The sequence below is a fragment of the Pinus tabuliformis genome, chromosome 1_1, assembly GCF_031772625.1.
Source record: "Pinus tabuliformis cultivar Carrire ecotype Pingquan chromosome 1_1, CPIR1, whole genome shotgun sequence".
Lineage (NCBI taxonomy): Eukaryota > Viridiplantae > Streptophyta > Pinopsida > Pinales > Pinaceae > Pinus > Pinus tabuliformis.
The window spans coordinates 382453368-382463298 of NC_142297.1; positions in this window are offsets into that span (position 1 = coordinate 382453368).

Sequence of the window (9931 nt, forward strand, 5' to 3'; positions counted from 1 at the left end):
CCCAAAATACCTGGAGGGGTATCCGCAGACGAAGGAGTCATTGAAGAAAGAAAAGTGGCTGAAATTTATTCAAAAGTTCAGAGGTTATAATAAGGAAGTCACTAAAGCTTTTGCTCGGTCCTTTAATGGACACGTAGTGGAGGTAGGGGATTTGAAATTTACAATCACAGAGGCCACAATAGCAGCAACAACCAGTTTACCACAACAGGGAGACAGATGGTTTAAAAACAGAGGTCTGGATGATCAAGGATGGAAAGTCATGCTCAAAAACACAGGTATGGATACTTCTATATTTACTAAGGGAATTCCTGTGCATGTAATCAAAGAGGAATGGTCTGCGCTGTTATTACTTGTTCAGAAGTTTATTACATGCGAGGGTCGTTTTGGCACCATGTATATGTATCATGCAAGGATTATGATGAATTTTATGGAAGGCCATGCCCTTAATTTACCTTACTTTCTGTTAGCAAGTCTGAAGAAAATGAGCTCTGTTGTTTAGAAACATGTAGGCCATATTGAATCCCACCTTTACCATCACGGGCTCATCAGAATTCTCATTGAGGATCAATTGAAAAATAATAACGATACTTGGGAAAAGTTTTTGATCAGAAATCACTTCCAAGAAGTGACTGAAGCCTCTGCCAGCAGTTCCCCAAAAATCCCAAGAAGAAGTAGGAGGAGAGAAAGAAATGTTACAGCCCAAGACCTTCCTACAGTAGACACTCAAGAAACTGTTCAGGAGGAAGAAGAAGAGGGAGATAGAAATAAGAAGCAGAAAAAGGACAAAGGTAAAGTAACTATTCAAGGGACATATCCATCCCCTGAACCATTTGTAGAAGAAGAATCTCAAACTTTGGCAGAAAGGTTAGCACATCTTCAAACTGCTGCCTCAACAAAGAAGAAAAAAGAAAAACAGAGTGCCCAGAAAGAGAGCACTAGTCCACATGTGAGGAGGAGCAGTAGGCTCAAAGGAAAGAAAGTGACCCAAGAAAAACAATCACACTTTATTGATTTAGGTGAAGGAACACCTGAAAAAGGTCCATCTCAGCAAGACATTGAGTCAAGTCCTCCACGTGAGGAAAGTCCTTTTCAGCTGGAAAGAGAAAACAGTCCTCCTTTATCAGAATTTGAGTTCAGGCTGAGAAAAACACCTAAGGTAGATTCCACCCAGCAAGAAGCATATAACTACTTAGAGTCCTTGGAACGATCAGCTGCAGGACCAAGCACTACCTTGCCACTTGATGCACAAGTGCAATCTTTAAAACAGGAAGTGTTTGAGCTAGAAGTCTTAAACAGGCACATTAAACAAGAAAATGAAGCATTAAAAGAGCAAAGTAAGGTGGACAAGATTGTCCATGACAATACCATGCTTCACTTAGGACTGTGGCAGAAGAAGAATAGAAAGTTGAAGAAAAAGTGTAAGAAGTTGAGCAGGGCATTGATTAATTTGAAGTTCAGGTGCCTAGTCAAGAAACCAAGGACCATTTTGGCATCAAGGAGAAAGAGAAGAAGACTGGATGTTCTTGCAGAAGCATCAGAGCACATGGATTGAGGAAAAGAACTAAGTTTTGGTTGCATGAGGACATGCAACACCTTAACAGTGGGGGTATGTAGAGCCTTGAACCTGCACCTCCTTACACACCCTCTCAGCCTTCTTTTCCCATTCATTTCCTCCTTTTCCCACTCATTTCATCCATCAAGTTGATTAAATCATTGTATTTTAGGACTTTTTACGTGATTTTATAACTATGCTAAGTGACTGTTGTTTGGTTTAGAATTTTGGTTCAGTGTGCTGCGTTTCCACAGCCAACACAGGTTTCCGCAGTTGATCCAGGTTTCTGCAGCCAACACAGGATTTCACAGCTGTTTTATTAAACGATATGTTACAGGTGTCCTCCGAGAATATGAGCCACATGGGCAAGTTCCAGGGGTCAAGGACATGGTACGTGTCCCTCCAGATCACCCAGAATAGCCATAAAAGCCTGCGGTCAACGAGGAGGCAAATACCGGTCAACAGAAGTGTTCAGCGGTGGCAAGACTCTGCGTTGCTCTATTTTTGGGCACGTGAAGCTAGGTGGCATCATCCTCAACCACAGAGACAATCTAGAAGCACGAATCCAACAGCCATATTCCCCAGATTGAATGAACACGATGACAGTTACCTAGATCCGGGGATGCAGAGGATTCACGTGTTTTTAAACAACTGGTTGAATAGCATAGATCTCGTTAAAGTAGTTTGCTTTCTGCTTATAAATAAAGCGTCCTTGAATGCTGTAGAGTTAATCGTTTTTGTAATCATTTTGTATGTAATTTTGAACTCCCCACTATACTTTACATATGCTGTCAATACATGAGAAGACTGTTCTACATTTAAGCGTATAGCTGCTCCTTGAACCGGCTGAAGTAGGCAGAGGGCCCCTGTTTGCTGAAGCCCTGTACAGTAACCTTTAATTTCGTGCATTTCTTTTTCTTGTTTCATGTATATTAGCTGTACAGATGTCTTTTAATTGCTGTGTTTTTTATTTCTTTTCAACATGTATATTAGCTGTACATAAACTTTGATTTCTGTTGATTTACATTTCTGCACTTTTATGTTCATGACTGATCAGTGCGTTATGCAGGTTTCTTAGGCAAGCCCAGGACAATTTCTTTATTTTCTTTTCATAACTAGTGGCATGTGTGATCATCTTGTCTATGTTGCTGACCTTCATTATTTTGGAGTTTTGATTTTCCTTACTATCATTTCTTTAACTTGCATATTTACTTTCTGCTCTTAGACATCAAGTTGTTCATCTATTGATGGTTCCTTTTCCATAATCAAATAACTTTATTGGGAGCCAAAATATCATTTAGAATAGCTTGATTTAGTTTGCTTTAGAACTCACATTACTTGACTTATCCATAACTGTTTCTTACTGAAAGGCAAAAGGTTAAGAGAAAGTTAAAGTATTGTGACTAGTCTCTTTTATGTAGTTTCACTTAGATTTTACATTGCTTAACATTTCATGATATATTTTCATAAAGAAGATTAGTTGAAGAGTTGAAATAGTGTGAGATAGTTGTTCTTACTTTTAGTTGGATTTAATATAGATTTCGTTTTCATTTTCATTCAGCAGCAGAGATACTGGGCTGATGTCATTAGTATTTTATTTGATGTCTTTATTTTCCTTTAAGAGTTGATTTTATTGCAGTTGTTGTTCAAGCTTTCTTGTAGAATACTTTTTAAGTCATTTAGAGATCACCACAATCATCCACATTTCACTTGCTTTATTACATTTCCATCACATCACAGTAGGAAAGATACATTCGAAAACAAACTTAAAAAACTAAAAACGACAAAAGACTAAGAAAACGGTTATCTAAGTACAGATAGTACACCTCACTTCATCAGCTTACGAGCCCCGGGTTGACATTTAAAAGTTGCAATTTAGACTTCACTAAATTGACCAAACACATTGATCAGGAATTTTAAAAGAAATAGCTAAAACATGTAAAGAGTCTGCATGAATATTTCCATCCCTTGCAATAGCAGTGATGTTAAATTTGGAAGAAATTATCCACTGAGTCCCATACCTCATTTCTATAATATCTAAGTCTAGGTTTCTTTGTTTGACAAATATTCCTTGTTTAACAATGATCTCTGAGTTACTAAATACACTTATATTTTTGCACTTTAAGACTTTTGGTTAATTCCAATCCTAGAAGGAAGGCTTTATATTATGCTACATTACTTGTAACATCAAATTCAAGCTTATTGGATTGAGTTATATTTGCTTTGTCTCATGAAACTAGTACAACACCATCTCCAGCCCCTTCCTTTAGACAAGAACCTTCAAAATATAAACTCCAAATATAAGTCTCAATGGTCTTTCGTTTTTCTACAATGTTTTCGGTGCTAAGCTAAGTATTTTTTAAGCGATTTGATGATAATTCAAAACATCCAAAATATTGATCTACTGCATAAATGGGATGATTTATTTCATGATCTAATTTGCAAACAATATTCATGAATCTTACCTTTTTGTATATCCTCAGATGTTCACCCCCATATACAGGAATGGTAGCATAATACATGTCCATTTGAATACTTCCATATAATTTGGCACAACATGATCTTGATAATAACATGCCAAATTCAAGAGGAAAATCAGTAACTACAATGTTTAATACCACACTCTTAACCAGGATTTGAGTTAAAGTGACCACTAGTTCCTTTATAAGTCCAAGACATGGTACTTTCTTGGAATCAAAAGTATATAGAGCATGATAAGATAGGGTGACCTCTAATTGAAGTTGATCCCTGATTACCTTTGGCATAAGATTATGGGAGGCTCCATAATCTAACATGAAGTTGTATAATAAGAAATAATGGACTTTTAAAGTTACATAGATGTGTGGTACATTTTCATCAATCATATCTACACTGGGACCAAAGAATACTGAAGTTTTTTCTTCTTGTAAACTTATTACATATCCTTCAACATCAATAATTGATGACTGGATCCATTTCAAAAATTCATTTTTATAACCTGTATTCTTTGAAAGTTCAGACAAAGGAATGAGTATTTTGACTCTTTATAATTCCTTTTCAACATTGAAAGTGGTTAGAACAATTTTTTCATTTGACTGATTCAAGGGCTGAATTGTTGTTGTTTGAGTTTCAGCAGATTTAATTTGTGGCTCATTTACAATGTGATTTTTAGGAGTTCTACCAGGCCCTGCTCTTTGTCTTAAATCATATCTCCTATTTAATTTTGAAATTAAAAACTCACAAAAGGCCTGATATTTCGAGACTTGTGAGCTTTCTTGATCCTGCTGGGGAGATTGGTTTAGGGGAAGAGAGATGATAGCATTTTGGATAGATGAATTATCATGATTATTGATATCCTCGATAATCAAAGGGCTAGTATCTTCAGGTTGCTGGTCATCAATCATCAATGGAAGTTTAATTTTTTTATCAATATTTGGTCATTGTAAGATTTGAGTTTGGGGAGCTCTCCTAAATTGAGCTTGAGGTCTAGCAGCATTTTGTTGAATTGTTCTAGGTTGAGCTTCTATTTTTGAAATCCTATTTGAAAGGTTTCTAAGAAATGAAGTGATTTCATCAATATTTTGATCTTCATTTTTAGTTTTTGAGGAAGAACCCTCTTCCTTCAATTTCATTTTCCTTTCATCTTTCTCTAGCTTGGCTTTAAGTTTAGCCAATGTTGACCTATTGGCTTCAACTTGTGTGGTATTTTTTTGCATGTCTTCTAAGGTATGAGATGTTCTTTCACTAAGCATAACTGCAAAATCATCTTCAAATGCTTTTAAAAATATAACTTTGGCTACTGCTGCTTGTGGTTTGCAGTCAGGTGGCAATTTATGATAGAGTTTATTAAATTTGTTTATGAAATCAGCCACTGGCTCACCATGGTTTCTTTCTAGTTCTTCAAATTCTATAAGATAACACATAGGATCCTTCTTAACCCACCATTGATTTTTGAAAATGGTATTTAATCATTCCAAGATTGGATAGAATCAGATCTTAGTAGTCTAAACCAAATTCTGACATTCCCTTCTAGTGATTGAACAAAAAATCTCATATACACAGCTTCACGTTTAATGTTCATGTTATCAGCAAAATCCAAGAAGGAAGCTAAATGATATTCAGCAGACAAATCAATTTCTCCATTAAACCTAGGTAGGTTTTTTAAATACCCATCAGGAAAATTATTGAGTATATTAAGAAGTTGTAAAGAAGCATACCTAGCTTGAATAATAGGTTGAAAGGATGTCATTCTTGAAGATGAAAATGAATTGGTAGAAGATGTGGTAGAAGATGATGAAGAGGATAATGAAGTTGTAGGTGAAGATGGAGGTGTAGAAGTAGGTGGAGGAGGAAAAGAGGGTGGAGGATTCCTTAAATTTTTTAAAGGTGTTTTTATGACTAACTTTTGGACCTCTGTTTCAATTTCCTCCTTGTCTTCAAAGAAGGGGTTTGAATACACAGAAAAAGTTTCCTTAGGTTTGGCAAAAGTAGGTGGAAAAGTATAAATAGAGGGAGAGATAAAATCAATAGGTTTTAACTAAGTAAATTTACATTCAATTCTTCTTTTGACTTAGGTGATTCTGAAGGTAATTTATGAATTTGATATGATTCCAATGAATGGAATAAAAGAGCTGACTGCACATCAACTCCTTTGGATAGTAGTTCTAAAACCCTATGTGTTAAGCCAACCAAATCTAAAGGCGATGGAACATACCTAAAGGGATTACAAGCTGAAATATCCTCAGGGTTAAGTGGTACATAAAAAGAGGAAGAAGTTGCACGTCTTCTTCTTAAATAGTCTTCTCTTACCAGTCTTTCTGGATCAGATAATGGAGACACAATTTCAGTGTCAGAATGAGATCTGGTATGTCATGAAGGACCCAGTTTGGGTTTGTGAAGTCTCCAGGTGAAAGATTTTAACTTTCTAGTCCTTTATTCACATTAAAGGAAAAAAAATTTCATTGACCCATGGGAAATAATTCAACTTTCACTCTCTGACAACGACGTCAACATGATGTTGTCCTCTGAGATAATTTTAGGTAAATTAATTATGTGAGAGTATCTAAATTTCTTTTTTGTTTTAATTTTTTTTTATGACCAATGTTATGAGAATATTAAGGCAGGTGCTTAAAGCTTACTAATATTGCATATTAAGAAAGGGTTGGTTCTTTACCTCTGAATAGTAATTTGATTTAAAATTGTATGGAAAGGTAAAATTATAAGAGGCTATGATTTCCTAAATATTTAGACTGAATTTTTAGGAAATCATAAGAAAGCATGCAAGTAAACAATGTTTACATTCCAATAAAATATATTTAACCTTATGAATATCGTTCATAATCGATAAATGTAGAGGATCTTATAAAGACAAACAATCCAACAAACTAATTCCTAAAAATAGATTATAACTTTAGGGGGTTCTAAGATAGACTAATATTCAGTTTTCTCTTACCCAATTATCTCCATAAAACTTAAATACATGTAGAATAACAAAATGAAGAGAAAAAATTAAGACAGACTCATAAAGTAACAATATGTTTGAAGCAAATCAAAAATAATTTCATTAATGTCAAGCACATTCAGTCTGATACAATTATTCTTTTACAAAACTCATGCAAAGGCTCAACCCTTAATATATTGAACTTCTACTTATTCATACATAAATATGGATTCTAGAAAGATCTGAACTGATTTATAAAAATAGTACAAAAATGTAGGACTTTTTAAACTGTTGAGATTGATGGCACTATCTTCAAGGAAGTTGTTGACTTGGCCCCCAAAAGGCTATCTTGATGTATGTCTCTTGGAGATAAAACTTGTACTCTATAGTATCACATAATTGATCCCATCTTTCATCAGTTGGTACAGAAAGATTTATTAGCTTTATATACACTTCATCTACCTCAGTGTATTTGTCAAAAGTGGGATTATTCATGAAAATGTCCTTTATTTCATGTTTTATAGTTAAAAAAACTCCAAGGCTTCTATGAAAGCTTTTCCTGTGATATTTCCTTTGATACCTGCAAACTTGGATGTGTCTGTGGAAATGTTGCAAAGCTTCTCACAATAATATTCCAAGCTAATTAATTTTTCATTTCGTGCTACTAGCCCTTACAGTCCTCTTTGATGTAGCAAATTGAATTTATAAGAAATCTCTCGACAACATTTTCCAAAGCTTGAGAATTAGTCTCTAATTGGTTCATTAAATTCATTTTTTGTAATACTTTTTTTTTTTTTTCCAAGATTATCTCTGTTCTATCTACAATCTGAACCTCCTCCAACTCTGACCTAGACATTCAATTCAATACTCTAATCATGGAAGTAGCCTCTTCTGGGTTTTGTCCCAGTGATGTTTTTAGATGTTCAATGATTGTTTTTCATATGTCGATTAATTCTTATACAAATATAATCTGGATAGATGGCCAAACCTCATTTATGGCATGATTTATATCCACCCAGATTATTTCCTTAGCTTGGTCCAAGGTATGATCCATTAATGACTGATTTTCTAATTGGTCAATCTTCTGGGCAAGTTGATGATATTTTTGCATCTCCTCGACCAAGAGGGTATCATTTTTTATTTTTTGTGCTTCTATAGGCTTTAGCTTTTGTTCGAGCTTGTCATATTCTTCTCTCTTAAAAGACAAGTCTTGCACAAGTTTATTTAAATCATCAAGTGTTGATGTTGAATCCCCTATTGTATCTGCCATTGTGAATGGTATGGATGTTATTGGAGCTATAATTAATTGTACAACCTCTTATTTTTCCTTAAGTATTTTCTCTATCTATTCCTCCATCTCTTTCATTTGTATATTTTTCTCAATGATCAATTTCAGCATGTCTTCTTTATGTTGTTCACTTTCTTCTATATCTTTTGTCAATGGATATTTTACAGAAGGTAACTTCAGTTGTTTCTTGGTGCTGCAATGTCTGCATTCTTTTTCTTAATGATCTCCTCCACAGATTTGACACCACTGGGATCATAACCTAGCCTGATACCCAAATCTTCTAGTGTTTTTATTTTGGTGTTCTTTGGTAATGAAGAAAGTTTCTCTAATTTCAATTTTGTTTGGACATTTGTGATAGATGTCCTTAAATTTTAAAGCTCTAGGGCACTATTTTTCATGGTGGAGAAAATAATTTCTCTATTTGCATCAAATGAGAAGATAGTCTTCTTATAATCTGCAAATATTTTTGGAGATAGTACTTGAGCCTATAAGAATGTCATTGGTATTCTTCCTTTCTCATTTTCAAATGTTGTTCACAACTTGTTCCTAGAGGTAGAAGTCTTCTTCCAAAACTGAGCACAGGTGCTGGCCTTTAGTGTTTCATTCTCCTGCTTAATCTGCAAAAACTTGTTGAAGATATTGGGATCATCAAGTTCACCCAAGTCTGTTGACTATGATTTGTTTGAAGGATTCTATGAGGCCGGAGAGGATGGGGTGTCAGGGAGGTGTTCTTCTAACCCTATGGAAAATTGTAATCCACTAATAACAATAGTCTGCTTCTCTTCCTCATTTTGAATAGTGACATCTTTGAGTTGTGTCTTCTTATTCTATTGTTGAATAATGAATTCTTGGGCACTTATTATTTTACATGCTAGAGATGAAGTTTCTTCTCTTGGCCTTTTTCCCTATTTATCTTGAGGTACTAGAGTGTGGTGGTTAGCTACAAACTGAGTCTATTGTCTTTCTTCTTGTAGTATATTCTCCTCCCACTGGCCCTGATTCATAAACTTTTTGATCTCTGGTATGGGGGTATGATTATAAGGTTTGGTTTTGAGTTCCACCCTTAACTTATAAATAATGTTGAATGGATCATATAACCAGGTAAAACTAGGTTGAAAGTTGAATTTCCTAAGGATCGAGTCTGCCTCATCTCCTGTTGTTCTAGTATTTCATATGAATGGTCCTACTTGAGCCTTGATCTTGAATTGCTATTTCCTTTTCCCTTAAACAAAATGGATTTCATCCATGTTGATCATCTACCTTATGTATTCCAAAGAGAAAATCCTAATTGGAATGTACTTAGGAAGTTTATAGGGAGCTACCTCAGATCCATATACTCTTATCTCTATATAATTCTAGTATAAATACTAGTCTCCAATCTTTTTCTGCTCACTCAAATGTAAAAGCCTTTTGATTTCTGAACTAATCCTTGGCTAAGTCTGACTGCTAAAAAGCCCTGCAATTGTATGAACAAAACTATTATTGAATTCTGCAAACTTAAACTTCATTGAGTTTCTCCTCACTAATGAAGTCCACTCTATCATTAATCGGTTGATGCCATAATCATCTTTCTTGTGCAAATTTATTGGACACTTATCTACCTACTGAACATGAAACATATACACTAGTACACATGTGTAATTAAACACGCCTTATGTAGTAATATTCATCA